The sequence below is a fragment of the Pseudonaja textilis genome, chromosome 4 (genome assembly GCF_049901715.1).
Source record: "Pseudonaja textilis isolate UNSWEBS1 chromosome 4, rPseTex1.2, whole genome shotgun sequence".
Lineage (NCBI taxonomy): Eukaryota > Metazoa > Chordata > Lepidosauria > Squamata > Elapidae > Pseudonaja > Pseudonaja textilis.
In genome coordinates, this window is record NC_141993.1 from 32408586 (window position 1) to 32430832 (window position 22247).

General features: G+C 36.5%; 1 long non-coding RNA gene across 1 annotated transcript; it reads left to right on the plus strand.

The window, feature by feature from the left end:
* Positions 1-6604: 6604 nt before the first annotated feature.
* On the plus strand, positions 6605-14422 carry LOC148125788 (uncharacterized). Its single transcript, XR_015743692.1, has 3 exons — positions 6605-6936; positions 12201-12391; positions 14151-14422. It is a non-coding gene; the product is annotated as an uncharacterized LOC148125788 (long non-coding RNA).
* The last annotated feature ends 7825 nt before the right edge of the window (positions 14423-22247 follow it).

Sequence of the window (22247 nt, forward strand, 5' to 3'; positions counted from 1 at the left end):
TTCATTAGAGTCCTGCTATATTACAGAAACATGCAAAATGAAGACACAAGAATCTATTTTATGCAATGATTGATCTTTATGTACAACACAGTGTTTTAAGTTTCCTCCCAGAGTGAAGATTTCCTTCGAAATGCTCAAGTTAGTCATCAAATTAGAAGAGAGATTAAATCCATTATGTGACCAGCATACATGTCCACCTGAATACAGCTTTAGATGCTATTGTCAAGCATTCTATATTGGTAAAACCAGGTCTTTTTTCCAAGAGCGTCATTTCAGAAAAGACTCTCCAAAATGTGAGAAATAACAGATACTCTAACCATCAACCAGATTTCACATTGCTTGACAAATCTGTTAAAGTTAGTCAAGCGATTGTCTATACTCTGTAATAATTAATTTACATAGAATAATGTATCACATTCTATAGCATATAATGCTCTATGGTCTAAGAAAGACAAAAAAATGGTTTTATTTTTCAAAATGATACATTCACTGGAGGGGTTTGTAAAATCATTCCTTATAATTTCATGGATTGTAGATACAGAATTGAAGCCCTTATACAGGTGAAATTCAAAAAATTAGAATATTGTGCAAAAGTTCATTTATTTCAGTAATGCAACTTAAAAGGTGAAACTAATATATGTGATAGACTCATTACATGCAAAGCAAGATAGTTCAAGCCGTGATTTGTCATAATTGAGATTATTATAATTTACAGCTCATGAAAACCGCAAATCCACAGTCTCAGAAAATTAGAATATTACATGCAATCAATAAAACAAGGATTGTACATAGAACAATATCGGACCTCTGAAAAGTATAAGCATGCAGATATACTCAGTACTTGGTTTGGGTCCCTTTTGCAGCAATTACTGCCTCAATGCAGCGTGACATGGAAGCTATCAGCCTGTGGTACTGCTGAGGTGTTATGGAAGACCAGGATGCTTCAATAGCGGCCTTCAGCTCTTCTGCACTGTTCGGTCTCATGTCTCTCGGCTTTCTCTTGGCAATGCCCCATAGATTCTCTATGGAGTTCAGGTCAGGTGAGTTTGCTGGCCAAGCAAGCACAGCAATCCCACAGTCATTGAACCAGGTTTTGGTGCTTTTGGCAGTGTGGGCAGGTGCCAAGTCCTGCTGGAAAATGAAATCAGCATCCCCATAAAGCTCATCTGCGGAAGGAAGCATGAAGTGCTCCAAAATCTCCTGGTAGATGGCTGCATTGACCCTGGACTTAATGAAGCACAGTGGACCAACACCAGCAGACGACATGGCTCCCCAAATCAACACAGACTGTGGAAACTTCACACTGGACTTCAAGCATCTTGCAGTGTGTGCCTCTCCATTCTTCCTCCAGACTCTAGGTCCTTGGTTTCCAAATGAGATGCTTAAGTTGCTCTCATCAGAAAAGAGGACTTTGGACCACTGAGCAACAGATCACTTCTTTTTTTCTTTAGCTCAGGTAAGACGCTTCTGACATTGCTTGTTGTTCAGGAGCAGCTTGACAAGAGGAATATGACATTTGAAGCCCATGTCCAGGATCCGTCTGTGTGTGGTGGCTCTTGATGCACTCTCCAGCCTCAGTCCACTCCTTGTGAAAGTCCCCAACACTTTTGAATGGCCTTTTCCTGACAATCCTCTCCAGGCTGCGGTTATCCCTGCTGCTTTTGCACCTTTTTCTTCCACTGTTCCCTTCCATATAACTTTATATTAATGTGCTTTGATACAGTACTTTGGGAACATCTAACTTCTTTTGCAATTACCTTTTGAGGTTTTCCCTCCTTATGGAGGGTGTCCATGATGGTTTTCTGCACAACTGTCAGGTCAGCAGTCTTTCCCATGATTATGCTTCCTACTGAACCAGACTGAGAGACCATTGAAAGGCTCACCCTTTGCAGGTGTTATGGCTTAATTAACTGATTAGAGTGGGACACTTTGAGCCTAGAATATTGAACCTTTTCACAATATTCTAATTTTCTGAGATTGTGGATTTGGGGTTTTCATGAGCTGTAAACCATAATCATCTCAATTATGACACATCACGGCTTGAACTATCTTGCTCTGCATGTAATGAGTCTATCTCACATATTAGGTTCCCCTCTTAAGTTGCATTACTGAAATAAATGAACTTTTGCACAATATTCTAATTTTTTGAGTTTCACCTGTATATATGTGAGATATAACTTTGACATCAACAATGGTATTATGATAATGCGGAAACATTTATTTGCACTCAGATAATATACCAGGCTCATTGGAAGTCATAATGGAGGCTTCTCCCCAGAAATTCTGAAACACAGTCACGGACACATTTTAACACATACTGTTATCTGCAAAAACAGTATACAAAGCATTATGAGATCATGGGAAGCGAATCCTGAAATCATGATTGGGATGTACTTTATGACATGTCTTTTATGAACATTAGTCCACATTAAAATAAAGAAAAATGGCTTGTATCAGCATTTATAAAACAATAGAGAATTTCTTGATGAAAAAAACAGGACATAGTATTTGAAATATGGAGACAGTATCAAAATTGCTATGTTGCCCTGAAATCAAGAAAAAGGCGAGAGAAGGCATGCAAAAATAGAGAGAAACCAAGGTTCAAATCTATGCAAAAATGAAAATTTCATTGTGGCCTTTTAGAAGTCACTATCTCTTAATCTACTCCATCACATAAGTGCAAAAGCCGCATTGTGAGCAATCAGGAAAAGTGGCCAGATGCAGCTAATAAATAAGGGACATAATCTAAGGGGCAACAATGCAAAACTTGTTCTTTAATTTGCTCAAGTTCCGTACTAAGTGAAGATATCTTTGATATTGGGTAATAAGGGACAAAAAAATTGATTCTCACACATCATTGAATAAACATTTATACAAATTCTTGCTCTATCCTAAACTTTCCCTCAAGTAAATCCTCTTTTAAATAGGAAATTTTAATTCAAGATGTATAATAAATGTGCATTCCTTTAATTTGAGCATTACTCTAATCTAATGTGAATAAAAATGCCACTTGAGATACAAAAAGCAACAGCCCCTTTAGGGCTAGTGTCATAGCACAAGCAACAAAAGGGAAAACCTTGTTAATCCATTGGAAATATCATGTTAATAAAATGAAAATGAGATAATGACTTTTGTGGCTAGCTGGATCTTGTCTAAAGCCTCTTATGAGCTTCATGTGTCTCAATTAGAAACTATGTCACGTGCACAGCTGCAGGCTGAGCACAGTAACAAAAAGTTCAGTACACTCAGAACACAATGCACATCACCCTTCACATAAAAAAATGGAAATGGATTCCTTATTATTGCAACTTCTTTCTAAATGCTATGGAAGAAGTTAGAAGTATTGTTGCAGGATTCTAAATAAACTTTACAGAGAGATGCAGTAATTAATTCAAATACAACCTCTTAAGGGATCTGCAGTTATTTTTCCAACGTATAGCTCGATATACTGCATTTACTACACAAATACTGAAAACAAATATTTTAACAAAATGTTGTGATAATATGTTTGTGTTTGTTCCAAAATACGTAATGGAAATATCTTGGATCTATTTTTAGTGACTATTCTGAACAAAGATCAGTGATGCAATTCAAGAAATTTAACAACTGGTTTTCCCTAACGACCAGCTGGTTAGGTGTGGCTGGGGGGGGGGGGTTCATGTGACTGAATGGGCATGACCAACTTGACATAACTCAGGTGAGGTGGCACAGGTGGGCTGAAGCGGCAGTAGCAATGACCAGAGCTTTAGTGTGGGAGCGAACACCCCTGTACTTTTGTTTGCGCAGCAACAGCATTCTTCCTTTGTCGCAATACATTTGCACTCAAGGCAGCCCTTTCCTCCTGCCATTTGGGCTCGGAGCTGTAAGCCACATCTGTGAAGCACTGCGGTAGAGCGAAGCAGTTGGGTCCGATTGTCCAATGCCTCATCTCTTGCTAGGTCTCTCTGCCTGACAGTCAAGTGTTTAAAAAGATTTTTGCAGCAGAAAACAGCAGGTGGCTACTTATGACCTTTATTGGTACAGCTGGGCATGACTTGGTCACTTGGAGAGAGGCATGACCTGCTCTCCACCCTGAGACACTGGCCTGCCTCATTGCCTGCCCACTAAGCTGACCTGTGCTACTGCTACATCACCTCATGGCCTGCCCCCTGGGCCAACCCATGCCATTGCGGTGGCTGCCTCATGGCCTGCCCACTGACCCAACCCACGCAGCTGCCACCACCGCTGCTGTTGCTGCTTCATGGCCGAAGTAGCCTTTAGCGTGCTTCTTAGTGGGGGAGATAGGGTCCCTTGTCCTCCTGGAGACCATTACAACACAGAGCCACAATGCAACCCTGCCCCACTCACCCCTGGCAATAGCAGCAGTGTCAGCTGTGGCCAGGTCAGGTCAGTGGGCAGGCCATGAGGCAGTGGCAGTGGCCAGGTCGGCAGGCCATGAGGTAGCCACAGCGATGGCACAAGTTGGTTCAGCGGGCAGGCAATGAGTTGGTGGCAGAGAACATGGCAGGCCAGTAGGTTGCCCATCTCCCTGAGCAGGTTGCCCATCTCCCTGAGAGATCAAGGCTTGCCCAGCTGCACCAGTAAAGGCTGGAAGTAGCTGCCCACCATTTCTTGCTGCAAAAATCTTTTTAAAAACTTGACTGTTGGGCAGCAAGACCCAGGAAGAGATGAGGCACTGGAGAATCAGGCCTGGCCACTTCTCTCCACTGCAATCCTTCCCAGATGTAGCTTACAGCTCCGAGCCCGAAGGGGCAGGTAGGTGAGGGCTGCCTTGAGTGCAAAAATGTTCCAAGACAAAGGCAGAATGCTGTTGCTGTGCAAAGGCAAGTACAGGGGTACTTCTTTCCCACTCTAAGGTTCCAGCCATTGCCACCACCACTTCAGCCACCCGCGTCACCCCACCTTGTCACAATAGCACTATTACTTCACTCCAGCAGGTGAGTACTGCGCTACTCCTTGCACCACTTCTTGTACCACCATCTATGGGGAAGTTTGCCATCCTTGCCTGGAGCAAGACTTTACCTTCTCCCGCCAGGCAAGGAATGACAGGGAGGAAAGGGGCAAGCAGCGGGGCCACTCAGTTGTGAGATCAGCTGGTTTGCTGAACTGCACAAACAACTGGTTTGTGTGAACCGGTGCAAATTGGCTGAATCCCACCACTGACAAAGACACATGTATGATAGCAATAGTCACTCTGAATAAATTATTTATTAGCAACCCTTTTAAAATTTTTGAGAGATTATAGAAGAAACTTATATACAGTATCACCATCATCATTATTTTAGCCACTGTCTGTCCGCCTTTTCTGCACATTTTCAACCTATACGGTCCTGAGCTCTCTTTTACCAATTGGGCCACGTCAATGAAAGAGACCTAAAACAAGATTGATCAATGAACATCAGAAAATATATGGCAGTATATATAATTAATTGCTAATTTGTTCAAATGTTCAAATAGCAGCTGCTGAAAACTTGGAAACTTTGAATGCATTGAGGAAAATTAAAATAAAAAAAAATAAAAATAAAATTATTTATTAAAATATAATAAATAATTTTAAAAATTTACTAAAATAAGTTTGGATAATATACCATAAATTTGAATGAAAAATCAGAGCATATTACAATCTCAAGAGTGGTAAAAAATATCAAATATATTTTCTTTAATTTGAAAACCAAGCCAAATTAACATCAACCACTATTTTAAAGATGTTTCAAAAGATTTAGTTACTGTCCTTTTAATAGTTGATTTTATGATTATGTCATAATCATAGTGCCATCAAATCAACATCAGTGTCAAATATATTTCAACCATAAAGAGGTGTAATACATTCAAAAGCATTCTAGCATATACCTGATTTGGTTGAGTATTTCATTTTGGCTAGATAGTAATCTGAAGGTGAATTAGGGATAAAGAGAAGATGCTAATGTTTCGCTAAATATTATCCCCAGTACAATGATGTGTCACAATGGTGACTATACAGTTTGGAAGGACACTTTTGTTCTACCATGTTTCTCATAATATAAGTCCGGGCCTTATTTTTTTGGGGGGGGGTGGTGGTGAAAAAAATGGCTAGGACGTCTTTTCAGGGGTGAATTAATTCCCTCCCCCTGCACACCAGCGCCATCTCCAAAAACAGAGTCTGAGTCACTCCCGCTTTTCCCCCGTCTCCGTAACAACAGGAAAAAAAGATTTTGAGGTACCTGGGAGCGCCGCGTGCTGCATTTTGGTTTAATCCCAAGCAGCTGGGTGGGTGTGAGAAGAGTGGAGTGAGAGTCTCTGCTGCTGCTACCCTTGGTGCTCCAGCCTCATGCTCTGCAAGTTTGCAAAAGTCCCAGTGCGCAGCCCGTTCCTGCATTCCAAGTGCCCAGGCCGAGCTGCAGCTATCCCTCTCTCGCCAGCGCCGTCTCCAATAACAGCAGCAGCAGCGGTGGGAACCATGGAAGTTATGAAGGCGGCTCCCCCACCCGAGAAGCGGCTGAAATGCTTCCACGGTTCCTGCCGCTGCTGCTGCTGCTGCTGCTATTGGAGACGGCACTGGCGAGAGAGGGATAGCTGCAGCTTGGCCTGGGCACTTGGAAAGCAGGAACGGGCTGCGTACTGGGACTTTTGCAAACTTGCAGAGCCCGAGGTTGGAGCACCAAGGGTAGCAGCAGCAGAGACGCTCGCTCGGCTCTTCTCATGCCCACCCAGCCACTCGGGATTAAACCAAAACGCAGCACACAACGCTCCCAGGTACCTCAAAATGTTTTTTTTTCTGTTGTTACAGGGATGGGGGAAAAGCAGAAGCGACTCAGACACTGCTGTTGGAGATGCACTGGCGAGAAAGGTGCTAGCACTGGTGGGAACCATGGAAGCTACGGAGGCCTGAGAAGTGGCTGAAACGCTGCTGGACATCCATGCCGACACCGCCCGCCTGCTGACCTGGATAAGAGAGGGGTAAGGGAGCCCTCCGTGCTCCACCATAGTGTTAGGAGCAACTGATGGTGAGGCGTAGCTTCCTGCAGGGCATTCCTAATGGCAAGTTCCCCCCCTGCCTTCCCCCCCTGCCTTCCCCCCCAATTTTGCATGTTTTAAACTAGGCCTAAATTTGGGGAGGAGGGGCTTAATTTCATTTTATGCCTAGAAAACATTCTGGGTCTTCCTATTGGGGGGGGCGTATTGTTGGAGAAACACGGCAGGCTCGTAAAGTTGACTGAATAAATTTTTCATCTATTTTTATCCTTTGAATTAGACTTTTGTGAACTGAAAGGAAAACTTAATATTTAAAAATTGAATTGCAGTATTTTACATTAAGATGTAGTTAGTAGCAATGATTTTGAATGGAAATCAACAACATTTAAAAATAGCCAAATATCCATCTTCAGTCTTATTCAATACTGGTAATTTACTTTTTTGCTACTGTTGCAATTGTTCAATATAATCCACTATAATTTATTTTGCTACTATTTCAAAAAAAATCTAACAAGGACTATGATGTGAACTAACAAATCATATTATGAATAGTTGTGCATCCTGAAGATATTGACAAACTGCTTAGAGATTTGAGTTTTTTACTTATCTTATTTTGAAAATCACATCAGGGCTGGATTAATGTATGAACCTCATCCCGTTTATCTTTTTAAAGACAATAGAATAATTCCTTTAAGAACTCTGTTGAAGGCCAGTAAGAATAACTTTTTTGTGGCAGCTTTAGTTGAATCACCTCTCCAAATTCTAGGGCAGGGTTGTCAAACTCATGTCATCACAGCAGCGTCATGTGATGTGTGAGGGCTTTTTCCCCCTTTGCTAAACCGGGCCAGTGTGTGACACATCTGGCTCATAGGCTGGAAGTTTGACAGTCCTGTTCTATTGTCAAGTTTTCTGCTTACATACCCTCCGATACTAATTTAGAGACAGTCTTAATCAAAATTATTATAACATTGTTCAGCTTTTAAAAATGATCTGTCTTTAGATTTAGTCATGAAATTATTCAGCAATGGACTGAAATAACTCTCTCTCTCTCTCTCTCTCTCTCTCTCTCTCACACACACACACACACACACACACACGGAAAGGAGTGGGAAGGAGGGACAGAGGGAGGGAGGGAAGAGAGAGAGAGAGAGAGAGAGAGAGAGAGAAACACAAACACAGATAAATACATTCACATATACACAAAGATACTGAGGCAGAAAGAGAAAAGCATATAAATTTCTTCCTTAATGTGTGGTTCACTTCAACAATTTCATAACATACCAGCAACTTCTAGACTTCTGAGTGGACTATGGCACGGTAAATGAACAATATACACATTTTGTTGTGATCAAAAGCATTTCTGGCAAATAAAAAAATGTAGGTATAAAGTAAAAATGGATTTTATGTTGATGCAATATGCTATGAAAGAAATCATCATAGTCTGTGTTAAGGCAACATCGGTTGCAGTCTGAGTTAAGGTAACATCTGAAAAAAGATACATTATGTTCTTCAGCTGCTGAGTAAAATCCAAAGATGTGTGAAGGACTATTCCTCTGCATTATCTCTACTTCATGGGATCTACTGGCCATCTAAAGATAGAATTACTCCTTGGAATTTTATTAATGGAACCCTCCATTGATTAGTGGAATTTATGGGGTATTAACATACTCTTTTCTTAGCTTTTATGATTTATGCTGTTCAATTAACACTGTTTTATAACTGCTTAAGCCTGAACTGAAAAATTAACCTATCAAAGATTTAAAAAATATGATGAACTAATACCTTTCCATCCTGCTAATCTTTATAGATGGTTACTCTTTAAAGTTTCTTTACCTGAAAATATTACTATTATCATAGTTTGTCATAGTTTGTCAGTCAGGTGTTTAGATTGGATTTGGTATTTTTATCCACCTATCAAGAGCTTCACAAGGACATGGGATAGGCAGATGTTGTTAAAGGTATGTAATGTAAGATGTAAACTGCTTCAAATAAAGCTGCCTTTTGTAATTGATGGATGAGTGATTTGGTTAATGCCAGAGGTGCTCAATTGGTGCTGCAGATGTTTTGGGATTTCACCCAAGACATTTGTTATTATTTGTAATATCCTTACTTTCTTTTTTCACAGTTATTTTACTTCTATGTACAAGTCTTTGTATTATGTGATTTTCTCTAATTCTCTCTCTTCTATTTTGCTTTCTCCAGATACTGCCACATCCATTATCCAGACTCTTTCTTTCTTTCTTTCTTTCTTTCTTTCTTTCTTTCTTTCTTTCTTTCTTTCTTTCTTTCTTTCTTTCTTTCTTTCTTTCTTTCTTCTTTCTTTCTTTCTTTCTTTCTTTCTGACAATTGTTTTTTTAAACAAATTTTATTAATTTTCAAAGACAATACACAGACAAACAAAACATAAAATGTAAGAACATAGAACATCTTTTCTAAGAACTACTTAACAAAACAAATAAAACATCTTATTTAAGTACAACATAATTTTAAATTATCACATTTCCATACAAACACAATTTAATATACATCTTATGTATTCAACTTCATATCTTATTACTCTTTTTCCAACTTCTCACTGTTTCTTCCTTTACTTCTGTTCAATTTTACTCATTAAACTTATACTTTCATCTATTTCATATTTCTATGTTTCATATTATTACTGTTTCATATGTTCTTATCCAACATTATTAATTCTCAATAAACAAACATAAACAAAATACATAACATAAAGACATAAAACTTCTTTTTAGAAAGCGGCTTAACCCCGGGTTACAACTTTTTGTACAGACATAAATCAAATTCACCTTATATGCTATTTCATATCTTATTTAACATTCTATATTTTCCATATGTCTTCTCCCCTCTTTTCACTCTCTTAATTCTCTTATTTATTTAATCTCAATTTAAATCATTATACTTGTATCTTTTGTCCGTTCTTTTTTAATTATCTATTTATCTTTTCTCTTTAATACAAACTTTTTCCTGTAATCACTGGTTGAAGTATGACACCTTTCTATCTTTCCCACAAATTTAACACTTAAAATAATACATAATTTCCATTCTGATTCTGCTTAGTACATTCTATATAACATTTTAAAATAAAAAACATAATGAGCCTATAGTATGGTAAAAGCAATGTTCCATAACAAATTAATTAATTAAACTCTATTAGTTAATTCTTAGACATTTTACACATTCTCTACAATGTTTTATTAACACATGTTATACCAATTTTCTAACTCTATTTCAAATACAAATACTACAATACAATCTTATGTACTTTTGCAGAATCTCTTTTTAGATTATATTTTACCCTGTCTCTGAAAAAAACCTGTTTAACATCTTGTTTTAAGCCTTTATAACTTCTCTTCACTTTTTCCCTTCGTTCCTTGTCAAATCTAGCCTTTTTACACCCCCCCCCTCAATCTCCAGCCTCTTAGTTTCCCCTCTCTGTTGTATTCATCTTTTCTGTTGCTTTCTGACATTATATCAATTTTTCACCTTATTTTTTCCTTTCTTGGTTGTTTTTTTAGAACTTAAATTCTCCATTTTCTTGTCCTTTTAACCCTTTTCTTCCTCAATTAAAATTATATGTCCATTAAAGATGGCTTCTTCTTCTTCATCCCAACCTTCTTGTTGTTGCATTTCCTGATAAGTAGAAATCGCCATTTCTAAGAAGCAAAAAATAGATCCAAAAGAGCCCTTGCCTTCTTCTTCCTCTTCTTTTAACTTTTCAAATTCCATTTTCAATTCTTCAACAGATACCATTGTGATAATTTTTTTTAAACAATCCAAATGTTTTTTTAGTCTTTCAAAAGATAGTTTAAAAAAGTCCCAAAGTCATCAAGCAATCAAAGTCAGCACAAACTGTTTTATTTAGCACTTTCTTCTTTTAATACTTTCTCTTCCTGGGGTAGAATTCAATTACACAATTCCAAGGTAATTTTTGGAAGTTTTATTGCAATTTAATCTCTGATCTTATAAGCTCCAAGCAGTCTCCTTCAACAAATCTTGGTATAAATCATTTACCTCTCTTCCTTCCCACTTATAGCAAAAAGATTTTAATTTTTAAATGCCAGTGTTTAGAAATCTAATGTCCACTTGGCTTTAATTTTCAAAATTAGTACCTTCTGCTGCCAAAGCAGGTGTTTCCGATTTCCATCTGCTGTCTCCATAGGGAAGGAAAGTGAGGAGAAAAAAAAAAGCTTTCCCTTTCATTTTCAACCGCAGCTTTGCAATCCTCTTGAGAACAATGTATCACTTAAAGAGCCAAAGTTCCAGGGTATTCAGATGTTGCTTGTCGTCCCGGTTCAGCCAAAAGCTTTCACTTTCTCAACTTTCTCCTGCACAAAACTTGTCCAGTTGAGAGGTTCTTTGTGGCGGCCATTGCTGACTACCGCTCCACCACCTTTGGAAAAGGGAGTTAAGCCAGCTGGGGAAGGGGGTTGCGATGCCCCCAGACCCCTGCCCAGATCTCCCCTCTCTTCAGTTATCCCTACAGAATAACTATAGCCTCCCAATCCAACTGGATCGAAGGCACTCCAGCAGCGAGCGTGGCAGGGATTGCGCACAAATGCGAATTCCTGCCACCTCCGAAGCCTGACAAACCTGATAAACTTCTTCATTGTCTATTACTTTATCTATTTTATGGTCCCACCAGTTCCTGTTTGCAGACAAATCATATTTCTTGCAAATAGTCCAATGCACAATTGTTTCTACTTTATCATACTATAGTTTGTAGACAGTATGTCTTCTTGAAGCACCTAACTAGATAGTCCACCGTTTCTTCTTCTTCTTTTCAGACATGATATTTGCTCCCAGTTCTGGGAGGCATTTTCTGTATGTGTTTCTTCTGAAACTTGGTCTTGTGCAGGCAGAATTACCCCCCCCTCCTCCAATATTTGGTCTGTTCAGTATTCAATAAATCTTCATCACAGATATTCTTCTCATGTTCTTTTTTCTTCAACTATTTGGTGTACTGTAACATTCCACACCTACTTATGTTCTTTGGTAAGTAGAATCTTTAAATAATACTGCATGGATGAAGGGTTCATTCATTATTTTTCTGGTGTTCCTATCCAGGGCTTTTACTTCTGCTTGAGTCCAGCCAACTAATCCAGTTGTGTATTTAATGACTGGTATTGCTCATGTGCTAATCACCTTGATGGTGTTTCCTCCACTGAGCTTAGACTTTAAGATCTTCTTCACTCTCATGATGCAATCACTTCTAACTTTCTTCTTGATTTCAGGGTGCTGTTGTTGTCAGCTTGAAGGAAGCCTGAGCATTTCTTAAAAGCCCTGGTTAATGAAAGAATGCCCTCTAAATACTGGAGACACCAAACTAGTCAACAAAAAAGACTAAATGAAGAATAGAACAGAGACATGGCAAAGGCAAAGTATTACATGGCCAGTACATATTATTGTTACAGATGATACTAAGGTAATATACTGCAATTTGAATTCACTAGTGAATAACTATGCTGTCTGATAAATATTCATTTGTATCTAGCATATGAAATTAAATTCTAAAGAGAGAGGGAGAGACGTGCATTGATATCAACAGGGGCCTAACCCGAAATCATCACAAGATACTCATATCTCTGCAAATACTTCGTCTAAATATAACCTCTTCATATATAATGAGGTTAATATTCCCATTATTTCTGGCATTATTTTTTAAAATGTAGCTTTTTAAGAGGGCAATCATTATACATTCATTTAGTATTCATAGGAAGAGCAATGACTATAATGAATTCATTTGATATTCATATGAATGTCACATGCACTTCCATTGAGATACTACCATAATTTTTCTTTAGTGAAGCTGCTCTCCCACAGACTTTCCACTTATCACTGCTATTTTTCCTATTATTCATCACACAGAGGAGAAAAAACACTGAAATTAAAGAGACCACATAAAGATATATAGCCCTTTACTTTTTTTGCAAGACCAATTCCAATAGCATTTCTTGTCTATGTAATTTTCTTATAATCCAAAACCATGTATTGAAAATTAGGCATCTGTAAAAAAAATTTTTTTTTGCTATGGTATGAGTCTGGATTTAGAAATGCAACTTTCAGCAGGATTGATATCATCATCTCACCTGAGAAAAATGAAGAAAAATCTGACTGTTAGAAGAAGCTATAAAATAAAATATGCTGCTGAAAGTTGTCTATTAACAATTGAAGGGGTTGGTTTTTTTAAAGGACACAGAAGAATACACTGGAGAAACATACATACTAAAGAATGAAAGTGGATAATTTGCTTTTCCTTTTAAATGTTCCTGAGCATTAAAAGCTATTTTCTGAGTTCACAATGTGGTGTCTGGGGGCAAAAATGAGCTTGATAACATGCTATGTGGTATTCTTAAAAAAAAAAAAAAGCATTGCTGCTGAATATGTTACTTATTTTCTGTGTATTTTGTGTCCAATCATTTTATGAGCGATCTCATAGCATCCCTTCAACATGCTTAATGTACCCATTGGCCAGAAAGTTTAGCATCCTGAGCTATATAAATTAGAATGAAATACATTAAAAAGGATGTGTGTTAAAAGATGTATGTTAAATGGATATGTGTTATATTGCAAGTATAAACATAAAGTTTCTATATAACTAACGTACTAGGTAAGAATACCATTCCAATAATTTTCTAAAGTAGTCCTTTCAAATGAAGATTATTATGTTCACAACAGTTCATACCTTTCCAGAAAATGTGTTAGTCAGAGAAAGTGATAACAGACTGCTCCTGATGTTTTGATATTGATTATTATTGTTATTGGTGTCTGCATGATTTCAGATGAAAATTCAAATTTCCTGCAGCACAGATTTATAGTTGATAAGTGCATTTGTAATTAATAAAGAAGAGTTCAGCTGAGCAGTAAAAGAAGTATGAAAGTAAGCTTAGAATGAGAAATGTCAAAGTCATTATATTTCTCAATTGTTCTAAAATGTCTCAATCAATGTTCTCCTGTTTTATTTCCATGTGTTACTTTTTAAAATTACCCACAAGATTCAGGATAGCCAATGGTCATTTGTTCTTAAATGTTAGATTTATTTTTTTTCTTCCATAAATCAACATTTTTGATGTACACTGGGTAGAGAAGACAATAAGAGCTCCAAAGTCATGCACTGAGTTTCTGTGGTTGAGGGTAGACTAGAAACTCATGTATCTTACTCTGCTTTAATCTCTACATTACAGCGATTGATTGCAAGACACATATCCATTATAGAAATGGTCATCCTTCCTGAAATGGAACACTGCATAGCCCTGAACATTATCAGGTGTCTTGTAGAGACATGAGCTTCATAAGACCACTGATTTCACATTCTAAAATGGTTTAGCCACACTGCTGGATTTGTGACTTTCCATTCTTCTCTACTGGCTGCAAAATTTTGGATGTCTCCTCTCTAACAAAGTTGTCATCTGCAGCCAAAGATCCTGGACTTTTTCAAGTTCCACTTTGCCCATTTGCATCTGAGAGTTATGGGGCTGACGGAGTGTTTAAATATCAAATTTTCGTTAGATAATTAATAAAGCAAACTATTTTACAGTTTTGTACTCAACATGCAGTTTTTTCTCAGATTAAGTCAGTTTGGGCCAAGTTAGTGAATCTATTAATAATCCATCACTGGAGCCAAGACTCAGAATCAAGTGTAAAAATACAAAATATTAATTTTGCTAATGCTGCATTAATAATCACATCTAGACAACAAAGATTCAGCAGTGACCCATCATATAATTTGTCTCAAGAAAGAATAAAACAGTATTTACTGTAGTGTCTTTTCTAGCAATGATATTTTTGCAGTCTAAGATATTTGCATTTAAATGTGATTGCTTCATTCTCTAGCAGTCGTACCTTCTGCAATATTCAGTCTATACTAATTCTTGTGTGACATTCATTTTTAGATATATTCATTTTTATATTACATTATTTTGATTCTTGATATTACATTATTTTATCTGAACATTACATAGAAATAATGACTAAAGAGTTATTCATTTTATTGGCACTCTTAAAAGCAACTACAAAATGCTATTTTAATAAAGGCAGTCTTAGACTTACCACTTTTATTTATTTCCCTTCAAATTTTTATTATTATTAAGATAAAAACAGTTAAAGCATTTGGGTGGGCTGGGAAAAGTGGCAAATTAAGTATGAGAAGGATATTTATTGTAAATTCCTTCTCCTTAGTTAAAACATATAAATCACAATTTATAACACAACCTAATGACAAAGAAAATGAGAATAATTTATGACAATCAAATTCTGCTTATGAAGAAATTGGATCTCAAGTTTCAAAATTATTCTATCTGCAAAACTAAAGTGAAAAGAAACCAAGATGTGTGTATTTTGAATCCTTAGCAAAATATATTAATGACACATAAAATCCAATGGGTATTTTTAATGTAAGAAAAATTCTGCTGCTGGGCTATATTATATCAAAAATCTTATAGAACATGAAGGATTTGTTTTGTTTGAATTTTTAAATATAATGGCTGTACACATTTGATGATGTGTACATTTCCTTTTGCAAAATATAAAACCTTAACTAATTTGAATTTGGAAAAGAGACCTTTTTCCAGAAAGGTCAGATATTACTTGGAGTAAAAATACAGCAGCTTAAGTTAGAAGTATGTAAGGATGGGAATTACAATATTTAACATATATGCTTTTTTCCATAGGAAAGAAAGAAATATTTTCTCCACTCCTTTCTTATGTCATGTCTGGAATAACATGTGAGTTTTAATTTCTAGGTTTAAGCTAGCTCAGTGGCCTGTGAAAACATCAGTCATTTTTCCAGAATGTTTGTTTTATCTACTGTATGTAGGTCCCTCTAAAATTTAGAGTCTGCCTATATTATTATCTGTTTCCTGACCAGTAATGATACGTTTGATCCTGTCTTCCTCCTATAAAAACCTAGGTGGTGATTCTGAAAGTGTCATGTTTTTTTTCTGCAAAATGCACTAAGCATACCTACACAAAAATCCTAACATGGGATTCTGTCATACAGAAATCTGAATAGAATGTCAAACGAAATGTTTTGATAAGGCTCATCGAATTCAATATTTTTTTCCAGCATGTATTTAACATTTCTGCCATTTTAATGGGGCATATTAACACAATTTGAGAATAGGTTTTACATTTATTACAGATTAATTATAGTTTCCTACACTTTGCTGTACAGTATGTTCCTTTAGTATAGATGGTGTCTCTGTTCATATACAGGAAGTAACAAAACATTTATTCTACTTATTTCTTCTGCTGTGTACGAAACAACATGTGAGATCTCATTTGTCCATTAAATGGCTAACTTGGTGGCTTCTGCGAAACTTAATAGCTTTTCCAGAACATCTGTTTTTATCTATGTAGGTTCATAACTGTTTTTCCAGATGTAGTCTGCACAGAAAAATTTCACTGGGATGTTGAACATACTTAGACAGAATTTAGACAGAACTTCTACATATTTGGCTATTAGCTCCTAATCATTTTCAGTGAGAAGGTATTATGTTGACTATCAACTGAAACAGCTGAATTGCCACAGTTTCATAGTTAGAATTTTGTATCTATAGTTTCCAGTTCAAAGATTCCAAGTAATTCAAATGTGCATGTATATTTCTAATGTAAAGGTAAAGATTTCCCCTATCCAGTAATATAGGACACTAGGCAGCAATGCTCATCTCCGTTTCTTAGCAGAGGGAGCCAGCATTGACAAGCTATATGGAAAAGGATTAAGCCTTTTCTTGCATTGCTGGCCCAAATGCTTCTAGGCTAGTCAATTTCAGAAAACATGGTAGCCCCAAAATGTATATTCCAAAACTGTCCAATCTTAGAGTATCATTGACATGTGATTAAGGTTATCCAGGCTGCCCACCTTTGGCCCAAATCATTGGCAATCTCCAAAATTTGCAGAATAAAAGTTCTGGGGATACAGCTAAGATGGATATTCATTTATAGAAAATTCTTCTTCAAAGCAAAATGTATCACTTCTTTATTCCAATAAAGAAAATCATGTTGTGACTCACTTAATCAATGTGAATCTAAGTTACTTAGTCCAAGCCTAGTATCTGTATCATATGATTTGATCTTTACTTTCAGAATATAATATTTAACAAAAGTATTATAGATGTACACATAATTGTACATGTACCAAAATAGGTAAATGTCTATTTGTACTTCCTTATTTGACCTAAAACTAAATTCTAAAGTTTACAATTTTACAATTTTTATTTTTATTTAATTTTCATAGTATATTCCATTGCACATTGTTTGTGAACCTTTATCCAAGTTAACCAATAATATTTTGTTATAATTGGGTATATTTTACCCACATAGCCCTCAAATATAATAGATTTTAAATGTTCATTTGGTTATCTGTATCTCTAATATGTGGTATCTCTCTTTAATAAAAGACTGTTTATCAGAAAGCATTTACCCTTTTAGAAATGATTCCAATTAATTTATTTCTCCAGAAGTTTTGTGATGTTATTTTTTATTAATATTTCTAGAATCTTGCCTACCACTGATTGAAGTCAAACATACTGGTCTATTAATTCCTATTTCTCTTCCTGGTTCTTTTTCTTTTTCTTTCAGGCCAAGGTTATAGTTTCTTCTTTTTAGTCCCTTGATGTTTTTCCTTTCTCAGAGGAATTACAATAAAATCTCCATTATTGAACCAGTAATCTTTTCAGTGATCTTGTTAAAGATTCCTCAGTACATGCCCTCTTCCAGCATGAAATTTCTAGCCTCCAGCGAATTAACTTACATTAAATTTATTTTGATATGAAACTATCATGTCCTACAAAATTTACTTTATGCAGGTTCATGAATACAGAGAAGAAAAATAAGCCAGGCAATGGGGATTCGGGTTTAATGCAACCAAATCCCTTTATACGGTTTGATGTGCTCTACATAAATGTTTCTTGGTTGCTAGTGACTAACATATCAGAATAGAAATAGCAATAACAAACTTATATAGGGCTTCATAGTGATTTACACCCCTCTCTAAGTGGTTTACAGAGTCGGCATATTTCCCCCAACAATCTGGGTCCTCATTTTACTGACTTTGTAAGGATGGGAGGTTGAGTGAACCTTGACCGATCAAGATCAAACCACTGGCGGTTGGCAGAGTTAGTTTGCAATACTGCATCCTAAGCACTGCGCCACCATGGCTCTTTGGTGGATGTTTGCATCCAATGTTTATACAGGCACTTGCCCAATATGGGACACTCTTAGCTGAATGAAATATATTTGAGGGTAGTGAATGGGTTTATCAGATGGCTTGAGTTAGCATATTAATAGTATTATAAAAACTCTGAATAAATTAATTGTTGGGGAACAATCAATGCCTAAGCAACCAACATAGATCTCCTTGTATGTTAAGGGGATTTTCATTTAACTAAGGATTACCTTGTCTGATAAGAGTAATAGCCTGCAACAGGAAAGCTGATAGCATAAAATGAAACCAGAGAGAACTAGATATCTATACACTGATAACATTTATAAGAGCTGTTTTTTGTTGTTAGATTTGTCATGCATTCCTAGAACAATGAGGAGGAGCAATCCAGGGAGAGAATCTTTAGATTTATATGTTGAATTGGTTAATGCATTATTACCATTGTGAATGTGATGCTCATTGTACTTCTGGAGGATATTTATCTCTTGGGAAAAATAGCTCATCCTATTACAAGAATATTAGACTTACTACCAGTTATTTCAGCCTGTTGGAAAACAGCCTTTAAAAAACATTCCTTAATAGCAGTCTGAGTTGTTTGTTACAAAGCAGTCTCAGATGACACCACCAACTCACAATTAAAAAGCTGAAAAATGTTAATATTAAAAATGTAAATAAGGAGCAATTCTTCAGAGGGAAGTGGAGATTTGTCCTTAAAAAAGGATATGCTTTACTTAACTAAAGCTAATTAGCTGTGATCTTCACATAAATGGCAAATTCTAATCCTTTTGTATTGATAATTTTCATATATTTTTTAAAAAGCTGATAAATGATTACACTTAGAAGTTTATAACATGTTCACAGTGATTCCAAATAAGGGGAAGGGGAAAGAGAAGGATTCACATCCTTATTTCATGTTATGTTCTATAAGGAACACTCTAAGTCAATAGTATATCATTTTAAATAACATCTACGTATAAGTACTATCAATATTATTTTTGTGTTGCCTTGAAAAAAATCAAACTTATACATTATATTCTATGTAGTTATAGCAAATTATTTAAGATGAAACATTTAGTATGTACAAGGTATATTGTTATTTATTTATTACATGTCTTTACTTTTACCTGAGTAGTTAAAAACAAATATCCTGACATAATAATTGGGTTGATGACTAGTAAGTCTATCTGGGGTTTCACCTTCTTGAGGCAGTCACTGACATGCCATTTGTCCAAATTTATTACCACACCAGTCATTTTCTCAGAGGCAGTTGCCATATAAGACTGTTGATAGCATCTCCTTATACCACATGAATGTAATTCTCAGGACTACAGGGACCTATAGTATTAGTAAACAATCCAATTTACCAATATACACTCCAATTCAATATTAAATGCCAAAATAAGGGTATTATTGAACAACTATTTCTTCTGTATTATGTTTGGACTACTTGCCACAATATTATATACACTCGCTCTTGTGGAGGGGTAGCTTATATGGAATGATTAGCTCAAAGTTGCCCAAGGAACATTATGATCAAGTCATCACACAGCATGTGACGGGGTCCCATCATTTGCTTACCCACATAGCAGTTCAAAAGTGTGCAAACATGAGTAGATAACTAGGTCCCACTAACACTTCAGTGGGCACATTAATGAAAACATGAAAGCAGCCTTCAACAAGGCTTTTTCTGGATAGTGGTGATGTCACCAGCTAATTCTTTTCACTTGGAAGTGCAATCAGATAATATTTTGTTTTTTAATCAGGAGTATATTGAATAATATTAGTTGCATAATATAGAATTGAGCTTGTCAACTGGAAGTTGGCAATTGGCAGAGACCCCAAGGACCACATGATGGGTGAGGGCCCATTATTGTCCCATTCAAAAGCAGTTCAAAAGCAGTTCAAAAGCAAATAGATAAGTGCAAGTAGATAAATGCAAGTAGATAAATAGGTACCATTTTGATGGGAAGGCAATAGTGTTCCATTCTCCTAGGTGTATAATTATTCTAACCACCTGGCCATGGAAGCATTTTCAACAATATTGGCTCTCTTGGCTAGGAAACAGAGATGATCACCACACTGTAAAGTTAGACATGACTGGACAGCTACAATAAGTCCATTTTAAAACTTGTCCGTTTCCAAATTTATATATTTACTCAATCAATTATAAGGACTGACCACTTTCTGAGTAAGGACAATGCAATGGCTCAGTGGTTAAGATGCTAGACTTGTCATCTGGAAAGACAACAGCCCAGATTTGAGACCCAAGCGTCACATGACAGGGTGCGCTCCTGTTACCACAGCGCCTGCTAATTAGCAGTTTGAAAGCATATAAGTTCAAGCAGACAAATAGGTATTGCTTTGGTGGGAAAGTACAAGTGCTCCATGACATTGTGCTGGCAACATCATCCCTGAAATGTCTTTGGACAGCACTAGCTCAATGGCCTTGAAATGAAGATTAGCAGTGTCCCCTATATTCAGTTATGAGTAAATTGTCAGTGACTCTTTTTCCTCCACTTGACAAGTAACAATTATTGCACTATGATCATTTCCCCTCAAATGTGTTCTAATTAGACCCCCTTGTTAGAAGGTAGATTCAATCTTCTCAACTTTATTTTAAATGTTCTCCCTTTATTAATTGTGTACATATTTCATCTGACAAGGGAAAAAATGATCTAATGCTTTTTAGTGCCTTATCTAAGACATCACTGTGTTAATAGCTTCACCAAGCCATATTTTGATTACAAGGTTCATATACTATCAAATTTATGCCATGTTTTATATCCTTTTAGACTCTTCTTGATGGACAGTTGTTGCTGTAATTATTTACAAATTATCTATTCCACTGTCACTTCCAGTCAGAGATATCATCTAATATATCCATATGCCTTTTAGCAGCTGCATTTAGGTGTTCCTGAAAGTTTCTAGAAATCAGTTGGAATTGTTACCACCAGCAATTTACAATGCGTAAATTTCAATTTACTCATCTAGTGATATATCTCTTTCTCCCTCCTTCCCTCTCCCTCCCTCTTGCGCTCTCTCTCTCTTTCTCTCTTTCCCTCCCTCTCCCTCTCTCCTAAAGATATCCTTGTAAGGATATCTGCTGAGTGAGAAAAAGCATTTCAGTCCTAGACCATCTTTAGTATTCATCATTTCTAAATGAACTGGATGTGTTGTACAGTGGAATTACTAGATTTGTATTAAATTGTAGCTTTGGGACCCATCACTGTGTGATGCTATCTACTTTCAACTGGCTTTGTTTATTACAAAAAAGAAGAATGAATTAGTATAAGATACTACAAAGTAGTAAAGGGATTTTAGCACCCTGTCTGTTTGACCTCCTATTGACCTGGGCTAATTCATATTCTCTTAGGGATATTTTAACAGGTCATTTTCAATTCTGAGAGAAAGAGAGAGAGAGAAAGATCAAATTATGGAATTGTCATTAATGTGCTGTGAAACTGCTGAAGCTACTTCTCTCCAAACATACAACAAAGAGTAGTTATTGAATTTTAAAAGTATTATTTGTATTTCACAACAAATACTCCTTCCCAGTTTGAAAATAACTGAATTTCATTGGGCTTATTATGCTAATTTGTATTTCTTCTATCTTTCTTTCCTTTTTTTAGCTATTACAGAATATTTATGGCTAACAAAAACAATACATCACCAATCACTAACTAGGAAAATGATTAATGCAGTAGATCAATCAAGTGTTATAATTTACTTATTGTTACGTTCAACGTAAGTCTCCCATCTGGTCCGCTCTTTGAGCAGGAACTGGAGACTGTTCCTATTGGCTGAGCCAGCTGACAGTGAACGATATAAAAGGGAGCTGTCAGACGACATCAGCTGTTGCCTGCTGCCTGTCAGCCTAGCCTTCGCAGTTAGCAGCTACTGTGGCAACCTGTTACTTGTTAAAATAACGAAAGTTAACTTTCACTATTGCTGGGATCTTCATTACCTTCGCAAAACTTATAGTAGCATATATGTAGAGTAAATACCCAGTCCTATTAAATTCAACTAAATGTTCGCCTTTTCATTGTTTCACATAATCTAATGATACCCCAAAGCATATTGTTGAGTTCAATCAGCAGTTCTAGTCAATTGTCTGTTTTCA